The sequence below is a fragment of the Trachurus trachurus genome, assembly GCF_905171665.1.
Source record: "Trachurus trachurus genome assembly, chromosome: 10".
Taxonomy (NCBI): Eukaryota; Metazoa; Chordata; class Actinopteri; order Carangiformes; family Carangidae; genus Trachurus; species Trachurus trachurus.
Window position 1 is genome coordinate 13390549 of NC_139894.1, and position 20239 is coordinate 13410787.

At 38.9% G+C, this 20239-nt stretch overlaps 1 long non-coding RNA gene across 1 annotated transcript; it reads right to left on the minus strand.

Moving 5' to 3' along the window:
* Nucleotides 1–2900: 2900 nt before the first annotated feature.
* Nucleotides 2901–4799, minus strand: LOC310992582. The gene is made up of 4 exons (XR_014595700.1): nucleotides 4770–4799; nucleotides 4459–4547; nucleotides 3739–3930; nucleotides 2901–3319 (listed from the first exon to the last, which is right to left on the minus strand). It is a non-coding gene; the product is annotated as an uncharacterized lncRNA (long non-coding RNA).
* Nucleotides 4800–20239: the final 15440 nt, after the last annotated feature.

Sequence of the window (20239 nt, forward strand, 5' to 3'; positions counted from 1 at the left end):
AAGATGTTTTTCAGGCTGCTACATTAGTTTAGCATTTCACCCCAGTAATGACAGTTACACTGTAAAAAAAATTCCGTAGAATTTACGGTAAAATACTGGCAGCTGTGGTTGCCAGAATTTTACCGTAGAAAATACGGTCACAATGTATTACACATTACGGTATGCTGTTTTGGCAACCGTAAATTTCACAGTAGAGAACTGTTATTTGTTTACGGTAATTTGCTGTAAAAATAACAGTTATAATATAAACCTGTTTACGGTAAATTCTTTTAAAAATAACGGATATACTGTAAACCTAATTACAGTCCATCAGTGAAAAAACACGGTAAAACTGTAAGATATAGTACGGTATTTTATTGCAAAATTCACGGTAAAATACTGGCAGCTGTGGTTGCCAGAATTTCACCGTAAAAAATACGGTACAACACATAATGGAATTACAGTTTGTTGGCGTAGATTTTACAGTCAGAAAATGCAAATGGTAAATTATTAAGGAAATAACCAATTAAAGGACAATTCCAGGCGAATTCAACTCGGGGGTGTATTTTCCTATCATTTTAGGTCTAAAAGAAGGAATCTTAAGATTTTCAGTTTAATCGCTCCTGTTTTGCGGTAGTTGCGTCTGTCCCCGCATCGCCACGGCAGCAATGAATGGGAGTGGATGTAAGTTCCGCTGTTTAGGCTGTTTCCATCCCTCAAAGCCGCAATTTTTTTCCACAGACAGCGTAAGATGGAGACTCAAACATGCACCGAGAAGTTTATTTACTTCAAGCAAGCCGACATGTTTGTAAAACTAGATCTAATTCAAAGTCTCCCAGAGTCTTGCGCGAGCCCGAAGTTGCAGTGCTGGTGTATTCAGGTGCAGTTGGAGCTATCGTTTGTGTCATAAACACAGGAATATCAACTCTTGACTTGCTTCAAGTGTACATTTTTTTCCACAGACAGCGTCAGGTGGCTACTCAAACATGCGCTGAGAAGTTTTTTTTTACTTGAAGCAAGTAAAGAGTTGATATTCCTGTGTTTATGACACAAACTGTAGCTTTCCTACTGCACCTGAACACACCGAGCACGGCAACTGGGTCTCGCGCGAGACTCCGGGAGACTTTGAATTAGATCTAGTTTTACAAACATGTCGGCTTGCTTGCTCAGGGTCCGACGTTAAGGTTTTTTCGTACTTGCCCTGTCGGGCAAGTACTTTTCAAGTCTACTTGCCCCATCTAAATTCTTACTTGCCCTGCCTAGGTTTTTTTTTCTGGTTGTGTGGTGCATACTTTCGCTCATGACTTATATCTTACTAAAATCCTTCCTGTTGACTATACACAACACTTCTTTCTTCAGAAAGCAGTATTTATTATTATCTATAATTGCATTTAAATGGCAATCATTGCAGACATGTAAAATTAACTGCTATTTCACATTATTTGACCAGTAGCAGTTACACCCTCCATGCCCTATCTGAACAGGTGAGCCACCTGTTTAATGCCCGATCACAGTTGAAATCTTGAACTGAAGGGCCTTTTAATGGCTAAAAACATTAACCTGGACAACATTTTAACAGATAGCTGGCTCCTCCAGTCAGATTTTATTCTTTTCATTGCATTCACATGCTGCAGTGGACAATTTAGCTTCAGTATTAATGCAGTATCTAAAAAATATATATATATTAGAAAAGACCAATTTAAAAAATATTTTTTAATATGAAAATGTTCATGTCCATCTATATGCTCTCAATACTTGGTTGGGGCCATTTGACTTGAACTACTGGAAATAGCCTAGACTTTTCCATGTTACTCTAGTTTATTGAGTTGCCCCTGTAAAACTCAAGGATGTGGGACATTGAAACAACAGTGACAGGCAAACAGCCAATCATGTGTGTCAAACTCAATTTAGTTCAGGGGTAACAAACAGCACAATTTGATCTCAAGTAGGCCTAACCAGTAAAGCAATAGCATGATAGCCTATACATATAGCCTATTTTAAAATGTTTATTTTTCCTCTGTTTTAGTACATTATTAAGATGTTTACAGTTAATGAACTATCCTTTTACAAAACATATTATGAACCACCTGAAATTTCTTGATAAAAATATGTGCAATTTAAAATTTTCACACTTGCTGAGGGCCGGACTGGACCCACTGTTGGGCCGGTTTTGGCCCGCGGGCCGCATGTTTCACACCCCTGTTTGAAGCGCCGTCTCCACGTGTGTTTATTGACAACAGGATAGGACACGTTAGCTCGTCGGTATGGTAACTAAACGGTAACGGGTGACTGTTGCGTGCGTCTGCCCCGAGTCTGAAACAGCGGCGGCGTTAATGAAGCAGCGTCAGGCCGCTCACCGTCAGTGAAATGCTCGGTGAAATCGCCGATTAAATACAGCCAGCCGCGAGCAACGTACAGCCTATCTCACCTGGTAGAGCACCCGCTGCAGCGACCCAGCTCGATCCCACCTGACAGTGCCTTTGCTCCGCGTCAACCCCCCCTCTCACTCGCTCCCTCTCCCCCCGTCTCTCTCCAGCTGTCCTTTCAAAATAAATGCATAAAACGTCCGAAAATAAAAAATAATAAAATCTGAGTCGGTGCTTGCCCGACCGGGCAAGTCCGCGCAGGTTCTACCTGCCCGCCGGTAATTTTTACTTGCCCCGGGCAATCGGGCAACCGTTATTGTCGAACCCTGTTGCTTAAATAAACTTCTCGGTGCATGTTTGAGTAGCCATCTGACGCTGTCTGTGGGAAAAATTTGCGGCTTTGAGGGCTGTAAACAGCCTAAACAGCGGAACTTACATCCACTCCCATTCATCGCTGCCGTGGCGATGCGGGAACAGACGCAACTACTGCAAAACGGGAGCGATTAAACTGAAAATCTTCAGATTCCTTCTTTTAGACCTAAAATGATAGGAAAATACACCCCCGAGTTGAATTCGCCTGGAATTGTCCTTTAAGCCCATTGTAAACCAAAGTACAGACTATAATTGATAAACTTTAAGAACCTCTCTTTGCATATACACATTCTCTGTGAAAAACAGAACTTGTCCAGTATACTCACAAGGCAGTGTTGACATCTTGAAAAGACAGTGTGTGTCCATACATATGAAGAAGGATAGTCCATGATAGAAGAAATAAACATAATGAAAAAAGGAGCCACTTGCCCTGTGTTGATCAACACTAATGAGTCACTGAGTCCAGACTTGGCTGAAGAGGGCTCTTAACATATACATGGTGTTCAAGAAACTGGAACTTAAAGCATCCAGCAGTCACCAGTTCTGCTTGAAGACTCATATATTGTCCATTTGGTGTCCACTGTAGACTGGCATGATCCTCTCTGCAGCCAGAAAACAGAAACAAAGCAAAGGTTAGATTGATGCAGTGCCTGAGCATGGTGCCTACAGAGATAAATTCAGCCTTCTGTTGTTAAACTGAGCTCCAATGAGCTATACATAGAATGAAACCAGCACTCTGGAATATAGTTTTGCAGGTCATCAGGAGTATTTCATTTATTTTATTGTATTAGTGTAAAAGGTAGAAACTGTCACTTTTCAGGACTAAATGATCATCAGTATTTGTTTCACCCTTGTCGAATTGCAGCCAAAATCCTGAATCCTGTCCGTAATACTGATTTTTTTTCTACTGTATGTTTGTATGAAGCTGTTGGCACCGTGCATTTGTGGGAGATCGATTGAGTGAAGTTTGAGTTGTGCTTGCATCTACTCATTTGCTACACTGACATAAACCATTGCTTACCTCTAATTAGCCTTGACAAGACTGGTGTTTGAGTCATTGGGTCCAGACTTGACTGAAGACAGGTGGGACAGAGTCTCATACAGACATGGTACAATGTTGAAGAAACTTTGGGCAGGTGTTGTCATCATTCCTGCTTGAAAATTCACCAGCAGTCTTCAATCAGGTGTTTACTGTGGACTGGCATGAACCTCTCTGCAACCAGACAAAGAAAGACAACAAAGAAAACATTGTTAATGATAATGATAATTATTATTATATAGCACACTGTTGCAAAGTGCTTCCTGCAGCAACAACAACAACAAACAAAACATTAATAAAAGAAGTTGGAACAGAAAAAAAAAAAATGGTGAATGAAGAGTAGGTTTAAAAAATCTAATAGAAAGGCCAACCAATAAATATGATTTCAGGAGGCGCTTAAAACAGTTAACAGATTTAGCAGATCTAATAGATTGAGAGAGATTGAGGGAGAAACTGTGGAGGCTACAGCTGAAAACACACAATCCTTTGGATTTGACATTAAATCAGTGATTTTGATGTATTTTTTTAAGGATAGTTCCGAGGATTTATCCTTAAGGAACTCCAGATAATAGGGTAGTAGACATAAATGGGAGACATAATTATTGATGTGGCCATGTAAATATTTGACAGGTATGAAGAAACAAAAACATTTAGGCTAATGGCAGCACCAGTTCAGAAGCCTATCAATTTAAATGTACTCACTGAAGCTGAGTGTTGATAACGCTGAAGATGTACTGGCCATGCCACATTCCTGCAAAGTAGGCTGCCTTGCATTCTCCAGCTGCACCATGCTGAGGAGAAGGTAAAATGATTTTGTAGTGTTAAAAATGTGTACAACTAAGGATGGGATGGTTCTGTACAAATATAGTATATGTTGAACACAAAATGAACTCATGTAACACTTCAGTAATAATGATAATGGACAGAAGTAGCTACATGGATATCTGAACAAGGCAGTTTTAGGCCGGTGTATTTTCCCTCTTCCACACAAACACAGTAACACATAACTTTACCTTAACAGTAATGATGTTGGCCTCCCTTAGGAACGTCTGCACCTCCATGAGAGCAAGGCTCCTCTTCAGACCGTCTATCTCCATGTGCTAACGTTAGCTTCCACATACTTTACTCTGATTAGAAAACACAAAAACTCTGGTTACTCTCAGGTCCTGTCTCTCACGCTAGTCTCATGCTATAGTAGTCAGCGTTATTAGCTTAACGATCCACCGTTAGCGTTAGCATAACGACCGTTATCGTTATTAGCATAACAATAGACCGTTAGCTGTATTAGCATAACGGTCGTTAGCGTTAGCCTAGCCATCGTTAGCGTTAGCCTAGCTCATGTGCTAAACGGCCTGTCGCTACCCGATCTGCGACGCTACCGGATCCGTGACAAAACTGGTCTGCGCATGCGCAGACCGGCCGCCATCTTGGACAGCTGCCTACGGCAACTCCACTTGGACAAACTTCATTTGGGCACTGCCCGATTTGCGTACATGCTTTAAGTTCTGTGAATTTAAAATACGGTACTGTGAAAATGATTAAAAAATAAAATAAAATAAAAATAAAAACCGCGTAGGTCCGTCATAAGACAGCCGCGGCAGACTCGTTTGTTCAGTGAGTGTTGTGGTAGTTGTGATTGTTTGTGGTTGTCATGGTGATGAGGCCGGCGAGAAAAGAGGACAGTAAACATTAAAAGTCGCCTGTGTTCCTGTTTTCTGAGCATCAAGATCCAGACCACCACAACCAACCCTCAATTTACATTACTAATAAAGTATTTAAAAAAATAAATAAAAAGATAAACCGTCTGTGGCGACGCACATAGGGCAGTGATCCTAAGTCAATTCAACTAAGTTTGTCCAAGTGGAGTTGCCGTACGTGGCTGTCACGGATCCGGTAGCGTCGCGGATCGGGTAGCGACACGGCCAAAGTAACACAAACCATGCTCATTTTTAAATACTTACAGTTCATCTGTAGCTTTTCCACGGACAGTTGGTATCGATCCAACCTGAGAAAGTCCAGTCCGATCCACCGACACTAGTTGCTGAAGCAGTCAGACTTTTTTGCAGACTGAAGCTGGGGCATTTCCATCAAAAATAAAATTAATCCACTTTACTTATGTCGTCTTTGGCTGACAACAGAGCAGCTTGGTTGTAACCAGGTTGTAACGGCGCTCCGGCCAAAAATAACGGATCTTGGTGGCGCGCAGCAAACCAACCGTTGACCCAACAAATGGGTTACTATGGTTACAGCTGGGTCACCTGTAGGTCACCCAAGCCAGAGCTGACTCAAGCTTCTTCTTTTTTTCCTTTTTTTTTTTTTTTTTTTTTTACTGTGTGTAGGTATGTTATGGAGACTACATGTTTGTACAATAGAGATGTTTGTATTTTAAAAAAATATATATTTATGTCTAAACTCTTTTGCACATTTATTCTGAAATATATGTTACATATAGGCTATTACATGTTATTTTGACTTAGTATCTTAATCTTATCTTAATTCTGTTTTGACAACATGTAGTTTTTCTATTGCATTAAGTGCTTCACATCGACCCGAACAATGCCCACGTGACCACAGCCTGTCCTGATACCATACTTTTTAAAATTCTACTTTCTATAGAAATGATGGTATGATTTAATGGTTGTGTACCGTAAATTTAAACGTAAACACCAGCAAAATCTGTAATTCAGACAGAATGATACCGTCAATTTTACGGTAATTACACGCTTGTGACATTATGGTATTTTACCGTGAATTTTGCGAACTTTTTACAACATTCACAGTAAAATTCCATATTTTCTACTTAGTAAGACCGTAAAATTTAAAGTTATTTACTGTATCTTGATTTACGGTAATTCAGTGTATTTACTACAGTGATATACTATTTTTGATTTTACGGTATTTTACTGTTGCTATTTGACAGTTTTTTACCGTAATTTCTACGGACATTTCTTACAGTGTAGTTATATAAATAGCTAAATCAATGCACCAGAATCAGAGACTGTCTCCTTCAATGCTGCCTTCTTCATTGTCAAAACGTGGCAACTACATTACCCACGCTGCAATGTGACGACCAACAGTTCAGTCAGAGATGTGCATGTTATACGAGCAGCTTCTGGCTCAAGCAGACCTCGGGCTGCAGAGGTCTGGTACGTCACTTCCTCATAATGCCACACCACATTATCATACTTGTACTTTTCAGCCTTACATTATACTGACTTAAGTGACATCACTCGCACAGCTCTTTCTAAAGCCATTATACCACCCCCCACATATAGTAACAGTGCCTGTGAATGAGTAGTTCACATTTCATGATACATCATGTTTTTAGCTTGATTTGCTGACCCTAAATGTTCAAATAAGCAAATGAATTAAGAGGGAGATAAATGTTCCCTTTAAGGTAAATTAGGTTTAATTATCTGACATGTTACAAATTTAGTTTCTAAAGATATGAAATATTCAGTGTTTTATTTATTTTTCTAGGTTACCAAAGAAATAGCTTGGCTGGGTGGCTTGGTGAAAACAGAGTGCATTGCTAGATGACATTGTGTCTTATTTTCCAAGCAGCAGCAGTCATCAAAGTTAGAAATGACCAGCCATATAAATAAATACAGTATTTTAGTTTGGACTAAAGCTACTTGGGGTAGGTTAGAGACAGAGCAACAACATTAATGAAAGGTACACTGGGCAGAAATTGTTCTCTGGCATGAAGGTTTCACAACAACGTGGATATTTGCTACAGCCAACCTATTTTGGGATCCAAAAAAAAGGTTCTAGTACATAGACGCTAATGTAAATTGTGTGGGTTTTGTTACTTTGTAGTAGACAAGTAGCAACCGTAGTCGCCTTTCCCCAGCTGACATCTCAAAGCAGGTGGACTTCTCCAACAAGTCCACATCAGTCTCTGTCTCTCCCATAGAAGAATAAATCTGTGTTGATTACATACTTGCTAGGTGTCTTTCAGAAATGCAGTGACTCAGGTTATAGATCAGTGTAGCTCTCTCAGTATCCATTAAAGGCTCTGTATTAGAGATCACAGGGCAGTAGCACAATATGACACATCATTCACAGGGTTTGACCATTAAATTGCTTCTGTTGCAGCCATTTTTCTTCCCAAGTGGCTTCCACCCAGCAGATCTAGTGTTTCCTAAGCAGGCTGAGGTGTCACCCTTTTCTTGTTCTCTTTATATGGGAAAACAGAGCAGATTAACCTTTACCTTATTCAGTTACCCAATCTCCTCGTTCGCCTTTCACTGAGGTACGCATTAAAGATGCATTAGATTTCTCTGCTCTTATGAAGGCTGAAAAATCATAAGCTTCTTTGCCTTTTCAATCTGATAATTAATTTACATCCGTTTTTTATTCGTATCAGGTAAATGCTGTTTTACGTTTAGATCTGTTTTATGCGCTGGAAAGAATATTTTCACACCTTGTGAAATATAATATTTATTGAAACGGTTTATTAGGATGCCTCCCATGATGTCTGGTAGCTGCCACGGCAACCGTGTCAGACTCTGGTGTAACACCCAGCTTCTTTTCTACTGTCTTGCATTTCTATTTATTTTCTATCAGCTGCAGAAACCTGAGAGGCCAGCTCTAGTGTGTTGAGGATGTGAAGTTGAGGGAGGTGGAGATGGGGTGAGTAGATGCAGAGAGTCGACGGTGGAGAGAAAAACAGAGAGAGGAAATGAAAAGATGAGGGCTTCTGTCTCTGGCAGCCAGGCTGTTGTTGCTGCTCTCCTATCCAGTTGGCGAGCAGTGGAGCTCTAAAATAAGTGCCGACATCTGGGGCTTGAGAGTACGCCACCTACTACAGATCATTTTCACCCACCAGATTTCCACAAAGGAAGGCAGTGTTGCCAAATTAAGATGAACACTGATGTCACATATCCTATTGGTTAGTCAGGTCTGGCTCATTCTTTTTTTTTTTTTTTTTACAACTTAAAGCCCTGTGTGAATGATATACAGTATATGATTTTTAGAGGGCTCTGTCAGTATATAGTCTTTTCTTAATGTCATTCAATCCTATGGAAAAACAAAAAATGCATTAGCCTGTCACTCAATATTTACAGGCTCCCCTGCCCTGTCTGTAGCCTCAAGCATTCACTCTTTCTTAAGATGCAAATCTTTAAAGGAGCAGTTTCACATTTTCCTGAAATATGCTTGTTCGCGATCTTGCCGAGAGCTGGATGAGAAGATTGACAACACTTTTACATCTGTCCAGTCGGACAGTTTAGATGCGTGGGAGCAGTTATTTGTGGTCACTGTACCAGTCCAGCACGTAACACCCCATGAAACCAGAAAGTTTTGTTTTTCTCCACTTCAGTTTTGTGTGGAGCTAAAACACTTTTAGCAAATGTTATTCACACAGTAATAAATTGTGCATTTGTTGGTGACTATAGTATTCAGCAAATGAAGATGAATATTAGTGTCACGTCTCCCATCAATTAGCCGAGGACTGGCTAAGTCTTAAACTGAATATCTAAATATGATTTTTTTTTTTTAAACGAAGATTGAGTTTATGTTTTTTTTCCCTTATTGTCCTTAGATCCCGTTTAAAAAACAAACAAACAATAAGAGCAATATCAATTATTACCAGTCTCGTGCTTTGAAATGACACCAACTTAATTTTTTCAAATGTTGCAACATAAAATGTTGCAACATCAAAAGGAAAATGAGCTGCTGATAAGATACACAAGTGATATCTGTAGTGAAAGCAGAAAATGTCAACCCTTTTATCTTGTCTGTCACACTGTAACCTCTCACCCTGCCCTCAGCCATGCAGATTAATAGCTGCTTGCCAATGAAAGGTCAGATTCCAGCTGTGGTGATCACTGACCTTTTTCCCTTTCACCCGTACAAGTGGACAGAAGGTGCTCTACGACCAACCCTACCTTAATATAAACATGAGCCATGCTTCTGTTTTATTCATTGTCACATACCAAACTTGACCTTTTTAACACAGTAACCTAAGTAGACGGCGTTGGAGATTGGCTCTAATATTTCCCCACATGACATCACAGGCTTGTTTCTTCACTTGAAGTCTGTAAAGAAAGAGGAATCACTGAGACCCTGATTTAGACTAGTAACAGAGTTGAGTGGAAATTGCTTCAAAAAATGCATGTAATTCCCTATCGACTATCCATTATGTTGTCATCGTGTCCAGCATTTGTACATTTGCTGTGAAAGTGGTTTTTAGCTGGCAAAATTGTGCCTTAGAAGGTTTTCACCCCCTTAGTCCTAGAGAAATGACTGCTCAGCCTGGCACAAAATCCCAATCTTGAGCCTTCCCCTGAAGGATTGACCTGTGGCTGGAGTAGCCTGTTTGTGGCCTAACCTCTTTCTTATCCTCGGCTGCAGAGTAAATAACATTCTGCATGGCTGTCTGGGTCGGTCGGTCTAGGTGAATACAAAAAGCTTTGTGCAGCGGTCCATGCTGTTTATGGCCTAAAGAGGTGATTATCCTTAAAATGTTTAGAGAAACTTACATGGAGACAAGGTTAAGGTGCCATGCTCTATAGAGGTATCTCAGCTGTCTGTATTTAGGACGGTCATGGTAACAACTGTCTCTCCTTTAGAGACGTCACCTTGGCAATCCGGATGAACCTGACAGATTTCAACAATGTGGCAATTATTTCTCCATTTTTCCCCCTCTGTTGTCAAGGTGACAAATATGCAACCTGTTCAAAATCATGACATGATAAATGATCAGTTACATATTTAAAGATATTTTAGCTCCTCAATACAAACTTGCCCTGACAGGCCAGATGGTTTTTCACACTGAACCATCTGGGAAGACTTTATTTGGCAAAAAGGGCAGGTCTTATAAAAAACTCTCTGACTGGTGAGTGGATGAACCATCTGTCTATCATATGACGTATAGTGGGACACAGAAGAGGAAATGCAACATAGCAGCAAACTGCAGTCTGAGGAGCTTTGAAAGCTAGTTATCTTGTCAGTTGGAGATTCTTGCCAGCTTTGAAAGGCAAATTACCAAGACAGTCTCTCCTCTGGAGCTGCTAGTCGCCTAGTTTCTCTCTCAGAGGACACAGATCCGTCTGTGGTCCAGTCACAAGCAAGTAGCTGAGGGTCTGGCAGGGTGGGTTCTCTGTTCTCAGTTTATTCTGATTCTTTATTGCTTTTAGGTTAATTTGTTTGTTTTTAAACCTCGACAAGACTTATCTTTTTAGCTGAGCTTTTTATTCATTTAGTGTTCGGTAGTTATTTGCTTCTTCTTGTAAAGTGTCCTTGCATTATGTGAATGGTGCTTTAAATATATAGTTATTTTTCATTATAATAGAAGGAAAATGACTTAAACCTACATGACAGGATGAATCACTGTGCTTTAGAATATGAGTGTAAACTCTAAGTAACAATACTCCAAAAGTGTAGAAACTGTGTAAATCAAAGACACAATAATCAACAATGAAGTGTTTGCACAGTGAAGCCTCAGATCTCTTCTTCAATTTGTCTGATGTTTATTTTGCCTTTTTGTTGATGTTTTGTTTTCCTTTTCTGCCTGAGCTCCTTTTTTCATTTTTCAGACATTTACTGAAGTTTTACTTTTGGTTTGATACAATCTCTGTTGTTCTTTGGTCTCATTTTGTCATTTTTGTGTTCATCTCGTGTATATGAGAGAAACTTTTTGATAAGGTTTTCTAAAAGGTACGAGGATAAACCTATCCAAGAACTACCCACCTTTCAATAAAGAACGTGCTTGCTCATATCTAAACTCCTCATAAATAAATATAGCGCTCAGCCCATTTCAGGCTAATCCTCATGGCCTTTGCCGTTTACTCAATCATGCTTTCAGCCACAAAAACTTTACTTTGAAGGAAAACTTTATGTAAAATCAAAGTGTGCGGTAAATATTTTATTTGATCATACGGTTACATTCTCCTCATGTAGAGGTAAATGTGCTCCAGGTCTTCAAAGAAGTACAAGTGAAGGTATAATACAAACAGACGTGACCATCAGTCTGCATGCATAAAGCATCCATTCAATTTGTACAACCAGCCAAAGCAGACAGCCAATCCTGAAGAAAGCTGATTGTCTTTGACAGATGGACACAGTAGCCATAGAGAAAATGACAAGGCTATACACACTCAGTCAGAGTCAGTCAACCAAATTATTGGGAGATTACAATGCCAAAGTAAGTTTAACACAATATGGGCTTTACATGTTATTCATATTAGAGGTTGTCAAAGACGTTTTTATGATTCCCAAGCACGTAGTTGAGTAGAGCACCGCAACCCTCTGGTCTGAGGCAATCTCCTTCAAAGAAATTATTATAGGAGGAAAAACTGTCTCAAAGGAACTTCCACCTGTATTATATTGAGACTTACGGTTCAGTTTCTGTATGCCAAGTCCATTTACCTTAATCGACTTGAAAAATCTTTGTAAGAGTCTTACAAAGATTTTTCAAGTCGATTAAGATATGTACCTTTTTGTATATTTGTGGGAATGCATCCACATCCTTAATCTGAATCATCTGAAGCTTGATATTCAGTTCTTTTTACTAATATATAGACAAACCTCAGGACACCTCAACTGTAAAAACATGTGGTATCACAGATGTGTGTGTTAAGTGTCAAGAAAGCAAATATGCACATTATTCCAAAATGTTCAACTATTTCTTAAAAGTAAAACTTACGTACACTTTAATTTCATACCTTGAGTGTAGAATAGCAATTATTATACCTGTTTTTTTGTTTTTGTTTTTGAAAGAATGTGTGTGGCATTGCCACATTAGTGACCAGACAGCTTTTAAATAAGTTCCCAATTCAACCAAATTATCCACCTGACTTGGTTAGAGGTGAAAAGAACAGTGAATGTCAAAGTTATAAGCCAGACTGTCAACTATAGAAACCAACGGCTTTACACAGTTGCCTCCTAATTCAACCTTAGCCCACCAACTTATCCAAGTTGTACTGTCTGTTCCCTCACATGGGAATGCCCTGTGCCCTGTTGTAAATCTATGTTTAGCAGTAACAGTGTGTTCCTGTATTCCTACTGTGAAGCTGGGAGTGAATAAAAACTCTACATTTCAAAGAGTCCAAAGCACAACCCTTTAAAAACTAAAAAAAAAAAAAAAAAGACTAATTAGTTCATCTCACTGGCTCTGACTAAAGCTTCCAGTGGGGCAGGCAGCCTTTTTCACTTGATTGAGACATAATTATGAAGAAACCTCAACAGCACTACACCATCCAGACTGTACAAGGACGTATGAACCCACACAGAATAAATATGGTATGTGCATTGGACTCTCCCTAACCTACAAGGCCTGTCAGAGGAACATGGCATCTCCTGATATTGACAAACAACTGCACAGAGTCTGGTAAAAGCCTGACTGAAGGCCTGGTATGTTCAACAGTGGTATAAATAGAGGAACAAACTAAAATGGAAAGAAAAGGTCAACCATTGACGACCGACGGGAATATGGTGACATGGGTGACGTATGTCACTGAGGGAAAGGTCATGAACGTATTTCTTAGACGCCTGATCAAAGATACTTAGTATCTGCTTTCATTCCTCTCCATTCCTGTGAGGTCCATCTTGCACGCTACAACATACAGTATTTACCACCCTAACCTGTTTCGTGGAACTCTTTCCTCCAATAAAATACCAAGTGCTTTGTGGTACGTCCCGCCAAGTGGACAGACGCTGGTGCTTTGGTCTCACGTTACCTACAAAAGTGAAGTGAACACTTTGCTCAATTCCAGATAAGAGCTTCAAACTTGAGCAGCAAACCCTGTTCCATCTCTCAAACAAGAAAAGACCAAGTCTGCCCCTTTTTACTCTCTCAGCCTTATTTACAGCTACAGAAGGAGACTTTCTCTGCTTCTAAAAACACCCTTTTTTCTCTAACGACATGTGGGGCAGGACTAAATGGCAAAATGAACACCCTGTAACCTCTTGCACCTGCATTTGCATTCCCTCCAGTTTACTATGCTCAACCACGTCCCTCTTTTATTGTGTTGAAACACCGTTAGCAGGCAGTGTGGCCTGCACAGATAACTTGACTGTGTTGTTCAGTTTGTGTGTCCACCATCTACTGTTTTAAACAAATGAAAACATACTGTATGAATGCTTGAGTTTGCAATTAGTTCCAATTTGATTAATTGGCATTTTAAAACAATATACTGCTTTCTGATGCTTTAAAAGGAGACTATTGGGAAGAATGACAGCATTAATTATGATGGTAACAAAGGACAAAGTCAGGTGATGTTATCATAGAGCTAGAATGCGTCTACTTAGAGACGGGCTTAGAAAAAAACAAACAGGCAAAGGCTTATTTTCCACTCATAGCTCTTGATTTTCAGTAACATGTGAAAGTGTCCCAATTTTCATTGTTAAAAAAATACACTGACAGTTCCTTTTTTTAAGCTGAGCACACACCGGCATGCACAAACACACACACGCACACATACACACACACACACTCAGGAGTGTTTGTAGAAACCAAGAATAAATAGCAGGCTTTCATCATTTAGCAGACACGCACACAACGTTCACACACCATTCTCCACTGATCAATTGTAATGATTTGTACACCGAGCAGATTGGAATTGGTGTGCTCTGAGCCATGTTACAACAGTGATGCAGTAGGCTTTAATTGCAGTGTCTTTTATGATACACAAGCCGCTGTATTAAACAGTTGTAATCATGAAATACAACTCTGGCTGTGTTGACTCGACTGTGCAGCTGTGTGCAGCTTAATGGCTCAGGAACATGCTGCAAACACAAATTCGTCTCTCTATGTGCAAGTGCCTTTGAGTGTCAAGGAAAGCGCTCTATAAAATGTGTTAATATTATTACTGTCATTAGGACAAAATATATTTAATCGGCTGAAAATCCATTTCTTGAGGAAAATATTTATTTCATGCTCATAAAAGGAGTTGTTTTTTTTTAAGTATATTGTTCTCTTTTTTTTGCCATTAATTCATAGTATAGTCAAGAGATAGACAGGAAATGGGAGGCAAAGAAAGAGGGAATGACATGCAGCAAAGGGCCACCTGAGTCAGGATTCAATACAGGCCCATGCAGTGAGGACTACTGTATAGCCTCTGCATATGGGGCGCCTGCTCTACCAACTGAGCTAAACGATGCCCCATAAAAGGAGTTTTTGAAGATTGTGGTTTTAAACAATGTCTGTGTGACTCATTTATGTTTGGAGTGGATTTTGAAGAAGCATTCAATCGCTGTCCTATTTTCCACGTTATGCCTGTGACACTTGCAGGGCTAGAAATGGTGCAAGACAACAATACAGTGCCCTGTGACTTCTATTATGTTGCTGTTGTATGTGACAGAAATGAATAGAAAACAAGCAATGTGATAATGCATACAATTTTAATTAGCTTACAGAGGCAGTGAGGGGTTAAAACATCTCCCTCTTGGTTGTAGTTTTCCTTTGCAGCGAGGAATCTTCTGGTCTTTCGGAAAACACAATATACCATCTGCTCTTATGTGGCTATGCTTATACCATTGTTTTGAACCAGTGTCCTTTTTGAATTAATCATGGATATATATTCAATCATGCTCTGAACTTCGTGTAGCCTCCAGGCAGCACTGCACATATTAATGTTTAACATCTACCTTTCTTGGAAAGACACCTGTACATACTATATCCTGATCGTGTGCAATCAGCACTCATTCATGAATGGTTGAATGCTGGCATTGTTACTATTTATTGTAATTTCCAGCACAAAAATGCACCGTGGCTCTGCTCTTCTCATGTTCTGTAACATTATTGAGTCAACTATGCTGTTTAATAATTCTGGCTTATTTGGGATGCTATAAAAACAGTTTGCGTTGCTAATGCTGTGTCAAAATGGTGGTCAATAGTGAGTTCAATAAATCTAGCCTATGCATGTCAAAAAGTTAGAGTCAAGGTAGATCTAATGTTGTCCTCAACAGAACCACACTTTATTCTGGGGGTCCAGGTCTATTTATATTTAAAAACATTAACTGACATAAAACATTTTTTCTTTTTTTTAAATCAGAAACTGTCTACAAGTGCAATTGATTTGTTAAATCAACATTTTCTTCCTCATAGTTTATTCCTGCAAGCCCATGTCATTTCTTCAAACACTGTTGTTCTATTTACATTTCTTTTCCATCTTTTCAGAATTAGATCAATCAATCAATCAATCAATTTATTTATTTCGGGCATGTCAATTTAAATCATCATCATCACACTTCATCTTAGTTCAATAATACAATGCACATGGCCGAAAGGGAAAGCGGGAGAAGCAAAAGCTTATCTAGTCCCGCCCCCATTACCCACAGAATAAAATCTTTATCATAATCTTTTCTCCTTTTTTTTTTTTAACATTCTTTTACTTATGACATTTTGACATATGTTACGGCATTAGTAGTATATAGATCATATCATAGTCTTTTTTTTTTTTTTTTTTTTTACATTTTCATATAACATATTTTACTTATGACATTCGATATAACATGTTGCTGAAGTTTAGCTCTAGACAGTACAGTACATAGATTACGTGTGTGTTTGCACATGTGTCCATATTTGATGTCACAAGACTTCCGGCAGCTTAATCCTGCGGTAGTGGGAAAGCGTATTGACAACTGGGCTGTGATCAATGAAAGAATCCATGTGTGTGCTCAGCAAGAGGGAAACTGCACTTAGTGCTGCATGACATGACACCAGGTAAGATAGTTATTACAGTAATTTGTCACAATCTATAAAGGTTGGAATGTCTCTGCAACACTTCATAATGATGGCAACACAATCAAAAAGTCGAAGTTGCTGCTTCAGAAATATAATTTGTCATATTTATCATTGTATTTAATTGATAATGCAGCACCTTATATTGTACTTTTATTGTTCAGTTGCTGCTTCACCACTAGTAAAAGAGGAAAAGTCTTTGAACTGACGAATCCCAGAGGCCATTTATACAGGCCATATATTTATACAGTAACTTAGTCTGTAAGTTTTGGGTTTCACTTCATTAAGGGTGGATGTTTGTAGAGCTTGATATGCTTGTCAACGATGGTAATTTAGAAACATTTGAAAGCGAAACTGAAAACAAACTGTGGATGTAAAACCCAACCTGTAAACGAGAAAATCAAACTGTCAATTAGACTACAAAAAAAATGTAAATGGAAAAACTACTGTAATTAAAAGAAACAGGCAAATACAACTGTGGGCTGAGAAAAAAATCTAAAGGAAAACAGTTGTACTGTTTTGATTGTGTAACTCGATCAGGCTCTTTTCACTCTCAGATCCTTCTTTGCTTTCATGGTTCAATTCTTTCATTCTCATTTCAGTGTTCTCATTTTATTTAGTTTCTTTATATAGCTACAGGTGTTGTTTAACATCCTCAGTTTGCTATTTTTTTTAATTTGTATATACTGTTGTTCTTATCGTTATGATTGAATAACTCATAAGAACCATTAGCAATAAGGCAGGAAATAGCTGAGTGAATGAGTAATACAATCTAGCAACAGAGTTTTGACTGTAATTCACTTGGTTGAGCTGAATTAACAATTTATCTGAGTCAAATGTCAAAATCCAGCACTAAGGTCATAACCAACCCAGTGTGTGTTCTGTCTCATACTCACCCAGCACCAGGGTTAAGTTTTATTTTTCAATTTACCAACCATTTTCTGAATGCTGTATCATAACAGTGATGGATTTGGAAACATGCAAACATTTCTTTCGTAACCTGTAACAATTTCCTCTGGTGTCCCATGTTTACTGGTATGTGGTTATATATCAGTGGAATAACCTGGCACAGTTTGATTGAGCAGCTGTCTTGGCAGGGAAGTGGACTGTGATGTTTGAACATGAATAATGGCCCCTATTTGGCCATGTAAACCTTCACAGATACTGTAAGCACCATCTGACATTTGAGTAAATGCACCTTAAATTGCTTTAGTTCAGTACACTGGATGGTTAGTGTCAGACTCAAGTACAAAGACGTATGAGTGCTACTCTGGGGAGCGATCTCTCTTTCACTGTGGCCAGAGAGCACAACAACAGACCAACATTTGAAACGAACATGTCTGCTTAAATTATTGATTTGAATTCACAATGAGTGGATTTTTCTTATTCACATTCTGCCGTGGCTGCAAGTGCATTTGAGTGGATGCTTTCTGGAAAAACATGTTCATAATTGATCAGTGACAAGTCGCAATACAAATTAGGTGCAAAATTAGTGATGTTGAAAATAGAGCCAATTAAGATACAGTCAATCAATTCTTTTGTGCAAGATCGTTGAATCTTAACAGGTTTATTTGTTTGCTTTCAGTTGTGAGTGTTGTGATGAGATCCTGAAATGTGTCTTTGAGTTAATGGGTCTAAGAGGGATTTGAAGTTATGTTACATAAAATAAACAAGGCAGCAGCTCTTCTCAGCTGTCAGAGGTGTCCAGACATAGAGGGGGGAACCTGCAGAATTCAACAAGAAACTTCTCTGACACGAGGCATGATGAAACCAGGGGCAACTGCACCTTATCTTTTTTATAATGTAAAAGGTTGACATTGTAGTCTTTCACTTTAGCAAGGAACAGACCTCAGAGGTTATATTTCCCAGAAGTCCTTTGCTTTGCACATTATACACCGGCTGCTCAAGGGTAACAACTGATTTTCTGGAAAATAAGACAGTAAACTAATGCTGCTCATTTCAGAATGGTCTAAAGGAAAAGGGGGATAACCAACAATTTTTGCTGCAACAAGAGAGCAAGAGACCAACTGCAGTAAAAACAGGGAGAGGATGATTCATGGGGCCGTATCTGGAAACTGCTTACGTGAGATGGCACAGGAGGTACCAGGCCTCCCGCTGAAAGGGCTGTAGATATAGTGAGAAGGTGTTTAATGGCATTCGCACGATTCATTGTGTTTTATTTGGTCACCTGTGGGGTCATTTCAGTTCCAATATACTATTATAGGAATTTAAACTTCCTATGATTCACCCCAACACAACCCACCTAACTGTGGTTTCTACAGTAAACATCACTGAATCATGTATTTATCTCAGTAGCCAAGTTTAAAAAAGGTCTGAGCCATGCTGTGACTTAAAAGTGGTGGTTTTCTGTATAGTAGCTCTGGGTAAGGTAAAGCTCTCTCATAACTGCACCATGTCGGCTCTGACTTTCTGTACAGCCGGATCTGGATTCACGTTATCCAAAAATGATCTGTTAGTTATTTGTAAATTTCTCCTTTTTTTCCCCAGTATCATATTTCACAGAATAGATTTGTTACATTTTTCCATTAATTTTCATGCTACAACTTTGTCTTCCTCGTGCATTATGGATCAAGGCCTGCATAAATGAATGAAAATTATGCTCCGTTTTTAAGTAGTATACACAGCAGCGTGATGCCTTGAGTAGATCTGAGTTTAAGAATTTTTTTGTCGCTTTCTTTCACTTACTTCACTTACTCGAAAAACACTCATGCACAGATGAGTCACCGCTTCTGCCGAAAACATGTCTTAAATATTCGGTACATGTCTTAAGTGTTGGGGGGCTTGACCTTCATCTGTCTCAGCTGCGTAACGCCGTTCTCACACTGACATCAAAATAAGCCCACAGCTGGAAAACAGCGGGAGATTCAACAACACTGTAAACAACACAAGTGTGAGGTCTTTTATGTGCGTGACCTCCTGGTATTTGAGCAAAAGGAAAGAAAACTAGGAGAAGAACTAACTCTCTAACATTTCAAGCGCTCACTCACTGCTGCACACTCAAAAATAAGGATTTCAAGAAGAGCACGTTCGTATCAAAATGTTCTCTCTTCACAGAAAGCTCATGGTGTGTCTCATGAGGACAAATCCAGACATGGTTGATACTGATTTTAAATTTCCAAAATATCAAATTTAAATATACCAGCATCCTCCAACCTAAAGATAGATAATTTGTCTTTATCCACGAAAACAATCCATACATCCGTCCTGGTTACAATAATGAACTTATTAGGTTAGGTGAAGCTTAAGGAACAGTAACAGCTTACACTAGGCCTTAAAAACTATTTAGTTAGGTTTAGGAGAAGATGCTTTTCGGGAGAATAAGTAGGACTTATTTCTCAAGGTTAGGGATTCGGTCTAGGTAGCTGAACATGAATAAAATAAACAATAATTAACAGTCTTGCTATGGGAAATGAACAATACTGTTTTATGGGAAACATCAGTGTTTTTTTTATTCATCTATCCAAAACTAACTTTCATTGCTTACTATTTAGCAGTGCATTAATTTGGCAAATTCATAATGATCAAGCTCATTTGTGTCCAGCCCAAAAATCTGATGTATAATGACAATTGGAGCTGCAATTTAACATTATTTTCCATCCATCAATTCATCTGTAAATAATATCATTGCTTAATCAATGAATCTGGTCAGTGAAACATAAGAAATTAGCATTTAATAATTCCAATCACAGTTTTCTAAAGCCCACATAGTTTCTCCAGCAAATCAAAAAGCATTAGTTGTCTGAACTGATGATGAATTAGCTGCCAATCAATTTC